The 16,146-nt window shown below is 38.3% G+C and overlaps 1 pseudogene; it reads right to left on the bottom strand.

Moving 5' to 3' along the window:
* Positions 1 to 3,563: 3,563 nt before the first annotated feature.
* On the bottom strand, positions 3,564 to 4,091 carry LOC149157607 (heat shock 70 kDa protein 17 pseudogene; annotated as a pseudogene).
* Between the last annotated feature and the right edge of the window lie 12,055 nt (positions 4,092 to 16,146).

Here is a 16,146-nt window from a genome sequence, read left to right as displayed (position 1 = left end):
TGCTCTGTGATTTTGTAATAAATTGATTCAGTGTTGTTGATCCCTAAATAGTCTCCAAGTCCTTGTTAGGGGAATACCTGAAATGTTTTGCTACTTTACAAGCCTTTTACTGATGAGATTCAAATATTGTTTCAATATTTCTTCCAATAAGACCATAGTGTGTGCAAACATAGCCAAAACCAACTTCCAGAGTGAAGGAGTGGTAGATTCATGGGTATCTCATTCAATCAAAGCAAAAAAATGAGCTCGGCATATATTGAGATGAGGATTAGTAGCATGAAAATAGACTTCAACTGTTATGTTCTCTCCTTCTCTATCACAATCCAGCCACATAACCAGCCACTGAAATCTCCTAGCTTCCTCTGCATCATTTAATACATGAATTGCTGCACTGGGAGATCTTTGAGTCAATCATTCATTCGGTCATATCTTCTGATCTGGGAGTCGGTTTTGGGAGTGTGATATACCGTTGGAAATATTTTTCCGAGCTACTTCTGATGAACACACTTATGACATGTTTTGCACTAAATATCATGTGCAAAACATCTCTGAAAACCAGACATAGTAATAGCCCACTTTGATCCTTGGTGATAGGCTGTGAAGACTGGAACTAACATTGGACTTATTGGGGATGGTAGCTCCTTGGAGGTGTCAAGACCACTGTAGAAAAAGTGCCTCATCCATTGGGAAATACAGTCACAAACAACTGCAAACCTAAACAACTTATACCTACCAAAAACATAGATACACTGCAACCTATACATAAACAAATACCGAAAGCAAAGTGTTGTCTTGGGCAGCTTATTTATGCACAAACCTACCCTACTTTGCAACAAAATCAATAGATCAAGTGATGTTGTAATGCCAGATCAACCAATCAAGTAACTATGACAAGGATGTTGCTTGGAAGTGCTTGAACCAGGAGACAACTAGAAATATTGACAGCCATACGTGCAAAAAATGAGTCTAGTTGTGTAAAAGACAATCTGACTTATCATTCAAACTGAAATTATACTCCATATATGAAACAATAGGATCGAAGAAACTAGACTTTGTTTTCTACCCGAACTCCTCAACATAGGCCTCCAATTGCAAACTATCAGTGCAAACATCGGCGAACAACCCTATTGTTTCTTGTTTTGAAGGAGGGAGAGTTTCCAATAACTTTTTGGGATCTCAGAATTCATGTGATTTAATTTGAACATCCAATAGTTCAATTTCACTTTATAATCTTTCAGCAACTAAGCCGTGAAAACAATATTTACTTTCAAGTGTGATTCAACTGGATTTCAAACAAAGAAACACTGATGTTGAGAAATTTTGATCAATTTGAAATTTTGCTAACTCATCCCTTAAAGTCAATAACATTTCACTAGATAACGGATTTGCCACATACCCTGTCATCGGTGATTACTATCAACATTCTGAAATCTGGATTCTAGATTCATTGGTAATGAAGTCGCTTTGAAACTTTTAAGCTTGGGATCTTGAACAATGGAGTCGTCAGGTAGATGATTTCAGCCTTCATATGTGTCTACCTACTGTCCACCATCAGCAACTAGATCTGCAACTTGAACGATCTTTCCTGGAGAAGATCTGTCACCTCGTCCCTGGCAGTGATGCCAATATGTTAGCACTTGGAATGAACCTCAAGGCTAAGAAGAGGAAATTCTGAGGTAACCACAGGCCAAGCTTTCTATCTGGCATCTAGCCCTGCCAAACCAAAGAGGGCTCTCTCTTTTCCAACAAAATGTGGCTGTGATAACTGAATCTTAGGCTAGCTATGGAGTGTGAAGATTGGTTTGAAAGGTTTATGGGTTGAAAACAACAAGAGAAAGGACCATTAGGCTATGGATTCGATGCTAGTTTCTGCCAGCAAACCTGGGGCAAAGTAAGTGCAATGTTCAGCCAGATAAAATATTGCAAATGTGAGAAGAATAGGGAAGAAAGCCCGTTGCCCTGTAGGCATCAAGCAGGGGATGGATCTACATAGGGTTACTCAATAGAGCATCTAACAGAGGATGGATTCTGCAAAGACAACCACTACATTTAACAACAAAATCATCATGAAAGGAGCATCGTGTGTAGATGAATTCTTAACACATCTCTTAGATAATGTTGTAACAAGGTAGAAAAAACAAAATATGTAAGTGAATTATAGGAAAAACATACTAGACATTAAACACCCTGATGGATCCCAGGTCTAAAGGGCAAAAACTGCATTATTAAAATAATATTCAAGAAAAAATTTACACAGCCAAAGCAGCCTCTCTCTTCTGCAAAAATCAAACCCTTACATCTCAAAAATTATCCTATATATACCCTATTACATATTAATTTTTACTTCCTAAACATAGGAATAAAAATAATTAACATTAAAAAGAAAACCAAATATGTGTTGCAGTCGAATTACATAAATTAAAATCATAACTAAATAATTTAATTAGATCTCATCAAAATAGATTTGCTGCAATCTTTTGAACTCGAACTGCTGAAGGTGTCATCGCTGGAAATATGGAATGTTTTAATAGCTGTTGATTTCAATCCCACAAATTTTGCCACTTATCCATTGGAAAATTTCAACGCTGCCATTTATCCCCTTCAAAAACTCAACGCTACTGATTTCATGGCTAAAACATTTGCCATCGGTTCCTAGAAAAATTCGAATAATGCCACATGCCTCTTTATTACTCATGAAATCTCTAAAATATGTCAAGGAATCTCAGTTTTAGGATACTTTGTTATCCAAGTTGTTGTTCTCATGAACAGATTAACCTCAACCTTTAGAAAAAATCTCGGCTTATTTCTCTCAGTGATACTAACAATGAATGAAAATTCTCCCTATGTACCTAAAATGTCCTTCATAATCGAATCTTAGTGCCTGAAATGAACTCCGATGGGGACCCTCACCCAAAACCACATGAAATTGTTGAAGATCTTCCAATGGACAAGCATCAACTAAAGCATAAATTCAAGGCCGAAATGCCCCATCTATCTCCCTCTTTGAGGCATGACTTTTATGGACTACACCAAGACAAAACACATATGTAATCTAAAAGAATGTGAGGACAATATATACCAAGTTTATCCTTATGTTGCCCCATCTCTTCATAGAATTCATCGAATCCAACTTGTAACTCCTTCATTTACAATCCAGAGGGTGGCTTTCAATTTTTCTGGCCTAGCATGATCTACTACATCCAAGCAGAAAAGGAAGATACACAATGAGTCTTAAAGAAAAGCAATACAATGCTCACTCTCCCTCTTGCGATAGTCTTAGACAAACACAAAGCAACCTGCAAAAAGTAACAAACAATGCAACTAACGTTTTACTCTTTGCAACAAAACAACATTTCACAACCATAGTTCCTTTCGAGTCCATTTTAGGTACACAAGCTCTATGCGTAGCACCGAAGGGCTACACGTAGCAGCCCTAACCTCTTTGTATCTTGTTTACTCAATTTTCCACTGATCTTTCGAAGATTACCTATGAAGTAATCAACCACTGATAAGATAGACCTTATAAGGTGCATTAACCCACCAAGCATTACCATACTGAATACCTAAGCTCCAGAACCAAATAGCCATACTGCTATCTTCATCCGTGGGATAAATACTTGTTGATTACTTTCCCCATTATCTAGATCAGGACTATTCAATTCGAGTATGATTCCATATGTTGCATCATCAACCATTTCTAGCTTGTGGTTTAGCTTGATTCCATCACTCAAATTTGCAGCATGAAGTGTTGATCCGAGCACTACAGCTTCATCAGCATCAAGATGCTTATATAATTCTTTTTTGCCAAGAAATTCTTGGAGCAATGCCTGCAATTTTGTCATGTGAGTCACTCCACCTATCAACTCTATAGCATAAAGGTCTTCCACCTTCAAGCCAGAATGCTTAAAAATTTCCTTTATAGGAAAAGGCGCCTCCTCAAATAGATCCCCCCAAATCTCTTCAAATATCTTCCAAGTTATGGTATTCCTGAAATCATGATCCTCATAAATTGATTCAACTAATAGAGGGGCCTCATTATTAGCACTAAGGATTTCTTTGGTGTAATTAATTTGTTTCTTCAACTTCGCCATCACTTTAGGAGATTTCTACACATCTATACCATTCCCAACTTGCCTATTAACTTCACCTGCAAAATGCCCAACAAGATGCATTTCCATAGTTTACCCACCAAGATTTTCCTTCCATCTTACATCTTTGACCTGCAAAGTTTGGCTTTCATCTATTGAGCCCAGAATCTCACTGATTAGAATCTATTGCTCAGTTGGACCTCCAAATTGTAAACACACTTCTAGATAACATGGTTTCCATTTTGATCTCGCACACAGCGCATAACATGTCCATCTAATTCCTAGACGAGCTTCAACTGTTGGTCATTGTTTCCCTTTAGCTTGCCTGGAACTTTTTGGAGCATATTTTCACCAATTGTGTTGAAACAAAATCAGAGCATAAAACAAAAATTATGTTGAAATAACCAGAAACATTTTGCACCTATGGTCTCTGTGGACACCTGTAATCTTTTTGGATGTGTTAAACAAGCAAAAATTGTTTCCAATGTGAACCATATTTTTCTTGAGGACTTATCTGACCTGTATTTCCCACGTAATAATATTTGGAAGGTAGCCAAGTTTGAAGTGCAACTGTCAGTGCATGTTCCCTCCATATGCATGGCAAGTAAATTGACTTCTAACAACTACAATTACAAAATCATCAGGTTTGAAGCTTAATTTGGATAGCAAGTCCTCTTATATCATGCCTTGCTAAAATTTCCTGATACTCTTTTGCACTATCTTGGTTTCAATCAACCATGATCTTGTTCTCTGAATAATTATCAACATTAAAATGGCTTCATTTATGAGTAGCAGTTCGTAACAAGCAGGAAAACGTGAGGAACAGAGTCTCTGCATCCGTGTGACAAGTTCGGCCATCAGGTTTCCCAAGGTATATCAAAGAATCACAATCACAACCCATAAATAAATCTGATACATTTATGAAATTTGTGGAAGTTTCTCTGTTTGCCCACAAAGATGATTTTGATCAGATGTAGAATGTAGCTTTGTAGGATGTCAATGTTCCACGAACAACTTCCCTATTTGCAAAGCCTTGCATCAGAATAGCCCATGTATCGATGTGTTGTGCAATTGTAACTACCAGGCTCTTCAGCTATGAGGTTATTTTGCAAGAAGTTAAACCCATCAATCTGGTGTGATTTTTTCATAAAAGGATGTAATACAAGATTGAGTATAAGGGTTCTCTACTCTGTGATTTTGTAATCAATTGATTCGATGTTGTTGATCCCTAAAATAGTCTCCAATTCCTTGTTAGGGGCATGCTTGGAAAGTTTTTCTACTTTACGAGCCTTTTACCAATGGGATTCAAATATTGTTTCTATATTTCATTCAATAAGACCATAGTGTGTGCAAACATAGCCAAAACCGTCTTCCAGAGTGAAGGAGTGGCAGACTCATGGGTATCTCATTCAATCAAAGCAAAAAAACAAGCTCGCATATATTGAGATGAGGATTAGCAGCACGACAATAGACCTCAATTTCTATGTTCTCTCCTTCTCTATCACAATCCAGCCACATAAGAAGCCCCTGACATCTCCTAGCTTCCTCTGGATCATTCAATACATTAACTGCTGCACTGGGAGATCTTTGAGTCAATCATTCATTCGGTCATATTTCTGATCTGGGAGCCAGTTTTGGGAGTGTGATATTCCATTGGAAATATTTTTCCGAGCTACTTCTGATGAACACACTCATGACATGTTTTGCACTGAAGATCATGTGCAAAACATCTCTGAAAACTAGACATAGTAAGAGCCCATTTTGATCCCTGGTGAGAAGTTGCGAAGACTGGAACTAACAGAAGACAAGAAAGGGTAGTCAAGGAAAGTGAGCACACAAGAGACAATCTTCAAAGAAGGATCAAAGCAAGTCAAAGTGATATAAGCAAGAAATCTAGATCTTCATCAATCTGAAACCTTAGATATACATCTATTATATTGAAGTCATCGTCAAGAATAAAGATCAAAAAACCCTATAAGCACTTTAGAGATCATCACGTATACATCATCAAAGATGTAGAAGCTCTTCAAGAAAGAAGTAAGACTAGAACATTCAAGAAAGATCATGAATCAATCTCTCTCTCATCAATCACTTAAGAAGCAGACCCTCTATCAACATCAAGATTAAAGAGGAAGCAAGCAAAAATCATTCAAGTAAGTTGTTGACAATGTTGGACTTGCCAACATGTCAGGGGATCTCTCTGGTAAGAAGTCCCAACTAGACCTCAGACCGTTTGGTGTAGGAGTCCCAACAATGGGTTGTACGCTACCGCCTTGACCGCAATTTCACATAGAGGCAAGTAAGATGTCCCTGTTAGTAGCAAGGGTGTGACATATGCAACAAGTCAAGGAAGGTGCATGAGCGGTTGTAACACATGGAGGGTGAGGTGAGTGCGTGCCCCTTGGAAACCTTGAAAGCACATTGTTAAGAAGGGAGCACATAAGAAAATATGCATCACAACATGGAAGGAAAGTAAGCTAGCAATCCAAATTGATGGTTAAGCCAACAACACATTTTAGTAAGATTTTTACATACATATATAGAAAATAGCTACACATGCATGTGTAAGCAAACAGATACATATATCATTTAGAGTAAACAAGATAGCTTAAATACAATACGACATATGCATGAAACATGTTGGCTATTTTATATTAAGAAGTATAAGTTCCAGTCATACAATACATCCATGACCAACCACTAGTTCTGACAAGGAAACGTTACAGTCACTACCGCCTGCTCCTCCAAAGAGATATGCTAGCTCTGCGCAGTGGAGAAGCCAAGGCTCATTACAATATTGTCCAATCTCTCTCTAAGATACTCCTATCAAAATATTGGCTGACAAAAAGCTTTTAAAATGGGTTACGAGGCACTATATATAGCAAAGGGTGAGGTGGCCCTTGACATTCCCCTTTGTGACAGTTCATCTACCCTCATGACTCTTCATCTACTCTATGATTGTTACATCTAACTTTCATCACTTGAACTTACACTTGACAAGACATTACATACAATCTACACATGCACCCATGTGAAACAAAATAGGCTTGAGCAATCCATACAAGACATCACTATGACTTAGACAACTATGGGAAGACCAAGTCTTTGACATCTTCATGGTGATCGGTAGTAGAAAACTGATGCCAAGATCAGTAGTCCACAATGGTTTCCATGTACTCTAAGGTGACATCTTTCTAGAAATGAACTCTTGCCTTTACACTTGACAATACATTACATACAATCTACACATGTACCCATGTGAAACAAAATAGGCTTGAGAAATCCATACAAGACATCACCATGACTCAGACAACTATGGGAAGACCAAATCTTTGACATCTTTATGGTGGTCGATAGTAGCGAACTGATGCCAAGCACAGTAGTCCGCAATGGTTTCCATGTAGTCTAAGGTGACATCTTTCTGGAAATGAACTCTTGCCTCCACAACATCCAGGTACACTACTCGGGCTCCTCTGTCCAACTCATCTGATAACATGCACATCATTGTCTTCAGCATGGCTAGGCCAGCAACATACTGATGCATGGTGTTAGCACTGATCACCAAGTCTGGGCTGGTGGCTATGCGCATCAACTTGTCAAAGTACGAGTGAAGCTCCAGTCGGTCTTGTGCCTTTGCTTTTCCTAGTGATTGTCGCAATAGATGGGATCACATGTGCACGCACAACAACATCCATACTGCTGAATACTCGTGCATGGGAAGCCTGTAGACTATTGATGAGCTACGGGAGATCTTCATTATTTTGGATCTGACTGTGGATGCGTGCCTTTAGCTTGACCGCTCTGGGCTTCATCATCTTTGGAAAGTGTAATAGGGCTCCCTTGTATCTCATTGTCCATATTTGCATGTAATCAACAATAGCATGCACGTTCGACAAGATACGTGCTCTCCTAGCACATCGTTGTTGCCAACTATTAAGATGGACAACTGCCTTATGCACAGTACCGAACTTGGAATACAATGCCTACATGACTATGTCAAGGGATAATACTTCATCTAATATTTCCTTCTTCAAATCTGCTCAGGCGGATGTTGTAACCAATTCTCCTCCCTGCTTGGACATCTATAACTCCTTAGCCATTCGCTCATTCTCAGCTATCAGGAAGCAAACACTTAAGGTGGTGGCTTCGGTAGATGCTCTGGTAGCATCAACCAATGCTATTGGATGCTTGCACACATTAGACATGATCACTCGTTCCTCAAACTTCGCAGGAGATGTGTTATCATCTGGAGTCAACACTCTGCGATATTTCAAAACTTTATGTTGGGACTCATGGAATGAGATGTTATGCATCTCTCCCTCCGGATTGTCTCCAAGGATATCAATGTCTCCTGGGTCTCTTGGGACTTGCTCTACTTCCAGATTTGGTGAAGCTAGTGGGTTGACCTCTCGGTGGTGAGGCATGAGGTTGATGTCTTGCTCTAACTCCTATTGCTCCATATTTGTATCCAACTGCTCAAGTGCTTGTTCAATCTCTTGAGCGAAGTCCTTCTCCTGTGACTGCTCACCCTATATGTTTGGTGCTAGTTGTTCAGATGAGTCAACTACTTGTACGGGCAAAGTTTCATCTGTATGTACATGTTGCTCCCCCTGTTGTACCTGTTCTTATTGCACTTCCTTCTCCTGTCTGTGGAGATCTTGTTCCTTCTGGAGTTTCTCCTTCAACTCATGCAACTCCTTCTCTGCTTGCTCCATTCTTTGTTTTTATCTCTACCTTTGCGCATTCCTCTTGTCGCATTTTTGTTTCTTTGCCTCTATTTCCAAAGCTACTTTCTGCACAAGTGGGTCTGCTAAGAACTTGCATCTTTCTTCCTTCTCCATGTTGTTGACAATCTTCCTCTTTCCTTTGCCATGTGCTGGTATGTTTACCTCTACTGTTGCTGCTGCTCTCCTGGATGCTACTTCACGCTGCTTCACTAACCATTCCATAGCGATCTTGATCGGTTCATTGGGCCTAGAGAAGTGTTGATGCCCCGAAAATCATTGCATCAACATCGGGGGATAACCACCCCGTCCGGACCTTAATACAACTCCTTTTCCATTTGGGATGGTGGCTCCGACTGGATATAATGGGACCAGTTTCCCAATAATGAATAAAAAGGGGATGGATGAGTGATTGGTTTTCTAATAAATGATAATGAATCAAAATTAATCTAAAAAGCGAAAATACAAATGACTATTCTATCCCGGGAAGCTTCTATTCTTAAGTGCAATGCTTGATGATCTCTGTTCATCAATAGGCATATAGATGACTCTATTCAATAAACATAAACATTCATTCACATAATAATTGCTTTGTTCAAGTAGTTGAACAAAGTAATTAATAAAACATTGTTACACTTAGTTTTTTATATTATTGATACATGTATGACTAGAAGAAAAGCATGTTTTAAACATCCAATAGTGGAAAGTATAAAGAATGCCGTTAAAACACATGCATATATTCAATAATAGCAAGAGTGATCAAATAACAATTCACATAAAAAGAATGGATTTAGACATAGATAGTAGTACCATATGAGCTGCAAATCATTCCCAACATCAATCGCAATTCGAATTCCTTCTTTCGACTCAGAAATACTTTTAAATAAAGGCAGTAGTGCACATTCACATAAAAGCTTCATTATCAAAATTGGAATAATTGGCCCTGTCTTTATAAAAAAATATACTTGAAGTACAGTAGTGCAACTTCAGGTTTAAGTCATATACAAAAACTTACGACCCTTTCCAATTCATTGAAAGGGTCTATAAATACTTGATTAAACTAACTAACTACAAAATTAAAATGCTACTTAATTGGTACAACTTGATCTGAATATCTCCCCCATAGCAATCTGGCAGTCAGCAGCATGAGTCATCACTCTGGCTGTTTGCCTTTCGACCTGAGTTGGCATATCTCTAGCATTGGTTCCACTTCTTGAGGGTGACTGAGACGAGAATTGAGTTGAGCAGCATAGGTGGCATCTTGTATATCGGGAATGATACACCCGATTGCATCTGTTAGGCACTTGAGGGCGGCTCTCTGGCTATATGGTTTTACTAGGAACAACCAATAGGTGTCCCAAGTTAAACTGTTAATACCTGCGATCAATCTCCCATTCTTTTCCAGCTCTTGATAACATGATTGCTCCAATGTTTTAGCCGATAGTAATTTACCTGGTGTACATTGAGAGATCATATTAGATAAATAGAGAGTATCATTAATTAATTCAACCAAATTACTTGTGGTTAATTTGCATCTAGAAACTGCTATCTCCGCCTTCATTAACTGGGACTGCCATTCCATAAATAGGATTTCTTTATGAGATTATAATATTTTTGGCAAATTTGCTGCTTGCCCCTCATCAGTGTCCTGCCAATCAAGAAAATTTGTCAGGGTCTCATCGGCCTGCTCTAAGTCTTGTCTAGCATCGACTGATTTATTGATTATTGATGCTATTATGTCACACAGGGGTTCCACTTGAGCAATTTTCTGACATAATAATCTTATTTGTGTTACCAATGCCTTATTAATCTGTAGTGCTTCTACTCTAAACTCGGCAGGCTGCGGAAGATTCTTGAACTTCTCTATTTGACCTAATAATTGAGCAATTTGCTCATCTTTTGTCTTTGCCATCTGTTCACTCATTGCTTTCAATTTTTCTAATGCTTCCGACAGTTCTTTCTGCTTTTGAATTGCACTTGAATCGATCCTTTGCTTCTCTTCATACAACTGTTTATTCAATTGATTATTTATCTATTGATGCGTGGACAATTGCTGTTCTAATTGTTCTGCTTTTTGCTGTGCCTATGATCGCTGTTCTTGTAGCGAAGCGATAGCCTGGTCCTTTTCTTTTAACAAATTACTCACTTCGGATGCCTTGTCAATGGTGGCTGTCAAATAGGCTCCAACATATTGGGACAATTTTGTTAGGTTATCAGAAGGATCAAACTCCTCCTTCCAAATCACATTGGCTATCTCTGTTTGTTCAGGGAACAGGAAAGGTTGATCAATCCTTCTCCTTTTCCGCTGTTGCTTTACTAAAACCCTGTGCTTTGGGTTGTAAAAGACATCCAATGGAGGTATATCCTCCACTTGCAAAATGATTTGATCCGAAGGATCTTTGGGAATTATTTCTATGTCTGTAGTAGGGGGTAGACCGTTGGTTCCACTTGGAACCTGTTTTGATGCTGTATCCTGTGTATCAGCCGCTTTGGATGTATCAGCTTCTTTTGAGCTTTCTAGATTGCTTATGATTGAATCAAATTGCTGCCATTCCTGGAGCAACTTTGGGTCAATCTGGGCATCGACATTCACGTCCATGCTGCTATGCTCATGCTGCCTTTTCTGTTCCTCTTCACATATCCTCTCTTTTTCTGTCCTCTGCGCTTCCTCCTATTCTTTCCTTTGGAGTTCCTCCTGCTCTCTTGTTTGGACTTCTCCAACAATTTCTGATGTAGGAGGAGGTTCGTTGGTAAGTCGCTGTTCAAGCTCGCTTGATTGTGTCATCGAGGCCGTTGCTAACAAATCTAGAGGCAGAGTTTGCAACCTCTGCTCTCTAAGTCTGTTAAATTCAACTAACCCGTCGTGGTGATATCTCATTTTAGCTAGCGTTTGAACCTGAAATAATGACTCGGCCGAGGAGAATAGGTCATCAAACTCATCTTTTTTATGTTCAAATTTAGTGAGTTTTGCCTATTCTAGTGCATTATAGATGACTTTGTTTGGATAAAATCGTCTGTTAGGAAGAGTGGCGAGATTCAATGTATTTATCTTTTCTGCTTCTTTCTCTGCATGTTTGTAGTCATTCAGAGCGTAAACACAACACCTTAGAGGAAAAGGAGGCCAGACCTACTTCTTTTTATTCCTTAGAGTCTGTGTAACTCCTTCGGATGTAAGCTGATATGCTATCTCTCGAGCCAATATTTTTTCGGGTATATACAAGGAGAGGACATGAGGCCTAGCATGACTACTGAAAATTCTTACATATGTAAATTTTTCTTCTCTGAACCAGTTTCCTAAGGCTGTCAAGTCAATCTGTGCTTGTGAGGAAATATTAGGAGCAAGTTTGTCAAAAATTGCATAGTAAATGGGTAACATAAGTCCATTGCAAACTTGATATAAGTGGTGTTTATAGTGGGCTTTCCACAACTTCTGGTGGTAGAAATGAATGGGCATGGGGTCCTGTGGAGTCCATCTCCACCCCAGCACAGGAAATTCAAAGTTAAAACAGAGTGTATCTAAGATGTAGGCACTAAAGTAAAATGGAGGAATGAACCTTTCAGTAACGCGAGATTTGTTTCTGAATTCAAGAATAGCTATTGCTAAATTATCAGATAATATATTCCCCCAATCCATTATTTCGCTATTGCATGCTGCTTCCATTAAAGTTACCATCTCTATAGTAAAGTTTGAGGAATCATGCAACCCCCAAATCCTACACATCATCACTCCGGCATAACAATAAGTAGAACACAAGGAATCGACAGAGTACTTACCCGAGTACTCATGGTTGTGTTTCGCTGGTTTTTGTCTCCAATCCCATATAGGTGCTGATTCAATGTCATTTTCATCTCTGAACTTCTCCATAAACGCTTTTTTATACTTCTTCTCTGGTGCGGGCAAATGGTACATTTGTCTCAAATCGTCGGGTTGAAACAAGTCGAACACTCTCCCGTCGATACTGCAAAATGTTCTGTTTATAATTTGGATTTCCTCAATTGCGCATCTTACCACATCTGTGTATGGAAGAATTTTCTCTCGAGCCGCTATCCGGTGTAGGTAAGAGTCGGCCAAATCCTTTAGGGTTGCATCGGACTTTCGGGTCGGGTCTGCTGTGGCTTGTACTGATGTTACCTGAGGCTCTTCGGCCTCAACCAGATTATAGATGCTCTGCCAAGTAGTTTTACAGAGACCAAGACATGTGGTGTCCGAGATTAATCCCTTTTTACTTGGTCCCGGATCAGTAGTGTGTTGTCATGTTACTGCGGAAGTTGAAGTTGTTCCAGATTTCTTAGACTTCTTCGCCATTTGGCCTAAATTCGCTGCTTCGGAGGAGCTCTGCACAGGAGATAAAATGAACATAATGCAGAGAATAGGTGGCACAAACCAAATATGAAAGAGTTATATCAATCAATGAATAATGGAGGACTAACATAAGGTGGCCGCAGATACAATCTCTGAAGAGATTTTGGCATCACTGCTCCGTTAAATGGCCGTTTAAACCTGTCAATCATTTAAATGCTTATCATATCGTTTATTGGCCGAATACTTCATTCAAGCGTGGCTTTGATGTTTTGGCGGTTGGGCGTAAGTGAATCACTATCGGGAAGAGAAAGGCCTTTAATACTAATTAAACATAATATATCCCAGCCTTATCAATCCTTTTTGAAAGTTGCGCCTAGCTTTATCGCAATCGGCGATCGGAGGAATGCTTAAGTTGTTATATTGGTGTCTTTTCGGAATCCCCGATCGCAGATAGTGATATCGCCAATTCGCATCGGGAGTTTTTTAAAAGAGGGCTTTTAGATGCATGCATGCTACATTCCCCGATCGCCGATAGCGATATCGCATTAGAGAAAACCAATGGGTCTTTTGTTATGCATCCTTTGTTATTGCGATTTTCGATCTTGCGATCACTTTATCGCAATAATAAAGGATTATTCATTTTTTTATTATAAGACCGATTATGTGTTTTCTCAAAAGGTTTATAATGTTTTATTTCTTTTCGGACCTTTTGAGGAATGATAAGTTGATACCAATTTAATCTAAAAGGGACCCATTTCATATTATAGTTTTGAAAGTAAAAATTTTATGAAATGGAGGGTTGTTGTACAACACAAAAATTGGTGATTTGCTGGGAGAAACAGTTATCTCTGAGAAATATTAAAATACTTAGACTTTCTTTGTATAGGAATCTTATCAAAGAGGAAAATTCTAATATAACTAGGTATACATACATTCTGAATAAAATAAGAGCTATTTTTGCTAATTTCTTCTTTCGTTAAAATTAGATACATTCTGAGTTTTAAATTGGCCTCTATTGGTTGATAATGATAAAATAGAAAACCTTTCCAACTTAGCCATTTTAATTGACTCTTTTGTCATAGGTAGAGCCTCTGCTGCCAGCAAACGTTCATAGTTTCGACAAGGATACCTTTTAACCATTTGACTATCCATTATCCCATCCATTTCAGAGTATGATTAAAAGAATGAATTCAAATTATGATTTCATATTTTGTATTTGTTTTTTGTTCCTTTTCTATTATTTTGTAAGATAAAAATCCATTTTCCTAGTTTGGTGGCCAGCTGTTTGACAATTCCATTCACTGGTAGTAAATCTAACCGAACAAGCTGGCTCATGATGAGACCCCTTGTCTTATAATTATAAGCCATTACCCTGTTTTGGTATGCAGTGTTGGTAATGTCGGTTAAACTATTTCCCAATGATCATGGTAAGCAGGCTTGTAATAAGACCCCTTATCTTTTATATCAAATATTTTAGAATTACACTCTGAGTAATCATAAACTTTGATGAATGGGATGGACAATTTTCTCCTTAAGAGAGAATGGATGACAAGGTAAGAGTTGAAGATGCTAAGATTGAATTAGTTTCGGTTTCGATATTGATAACCTTTTTGTGGCCAATTTGAAAACCATAAAATGATTTACAATACTTCTAATTCTTGAGAAGATTTCAAAAAAATGAAATGGGTTTTCAGAATGTGAATATACCTAACTTCCTAGAAATTGTCCCTTTTGTTTAAGGCTTCTATTTTAAAAGTAAATATCAAAAATACTTCTTTTGAGTAACTTTTTAATATAGCAAAGGCCAATAGAAGAAACCTTACAACTTTATTTCCTAATGGTCCTACAAACTACAAATTCTATGAACTTAAAAAGGGAGAAGGGGTTACCTCCTCAATTGAAGAATTTCTTTAAGATGAGGCCATTAACAGGAAGAGAATCTTTCTTACTTGATAAATCTTGTAATATGAATGTCGAATGGCCTATCTTCTCGCAGATCTGAAATGGTCCAAGCCACATTTTCTGGAACTTGGTGTGTTTTCCTTTATCCTCATGGGCTTTGCCCCATTTCAGAACTAGATCACCAACCTGCAACTGTTTTGAACTGGATGAAGTTGAATCAAAAGATGAATTGATAATTTGCTGATGTTTTGCATGATTAATTTTGGCCTTTTCTCTTTCTTCTTCTAATTTGAAGATTTGATCATGTCTAAGTTGAATAGAAGAAGAGGGGCTTTCTTCAATAAACTGAACTAGGGCTAGAGAAGGAAGCACTAGATTTGTTGGTAGCACTGCTTCTTTCCCATATACAAGGTTGAATGGAGAAGTACCTATGGAAGCCTTCTGCGTTATTCTATCAGCCCATAGTGTGAATATTAAATATTTGTGCCAGTTTTTATGATTCTGTTCAATAGTTCGCTTAATAATTTTAACTAGATTTTTATTGGTAGATTCTGCTAAACCATTACCCTGGGGATAGTAATTTGCAGAATATTTCAGTTTAAACCCTCTTTTAATAGCGAACTCAAACATATCATTTCTAGATAAATAAGATGCATTATCGAAAACAAGAGCATTTGGGACACCAAACCTGGTAATGATGAATTGATCTATGAATTCCATAATTGCCTCAGAATTTGTTGTCTTTAAAGGACTCCCTTCAACCCACTTAGTAAAGTAATCAGTGGCAGTAAGGATATACTTATGCTGTTTGGATGAATGTGGAGTGATTTCTCCAATGATGTCCAATCCCCATTGCTCAAATGGTTGTTCAATGTTGACCGGTTGCAAAGGGAAAGCTGGCTTTCTTTGTCTTCCACTGGAAGTTTGACAACTTCGGCATTTCCTTACATATTCATGAGAATCTCTGAACAAGGTGGGCCAATAGTATCCAGCATGAATGATTTTGTGGGTTGTTGTGTCAACTCCAAAATGTCCTCCTACTAGTCCATCATGTAGTTCCTGCAAAGCCTTTTGTGCTTCAGGTTTTTCTAGGCATCTTAATAAAATCGAATCCTAATTTTGCCTAAAA

This window comes from Pinus tabuliformis, chromosome 5_2 (assembly GCF_031772625.1).
Source record: "Pinus tabuliformis cultivar Carrire ecotype Pingquan chromosome 5_2, CPIR1, whole genome shotgun sequence".
In the NCBI taxonomy this organism is placed as follows: Eukaryota; Viridiplantae; Streptophyta; class Pinopsida; order Pinales; family Pinaceae; genus Pinus; species Pinus tabuliformis.
Note: the sequence above shows the minus strand (reverse complement) of the source record. Positions and strands in the feature narration are given on the sequence as shown.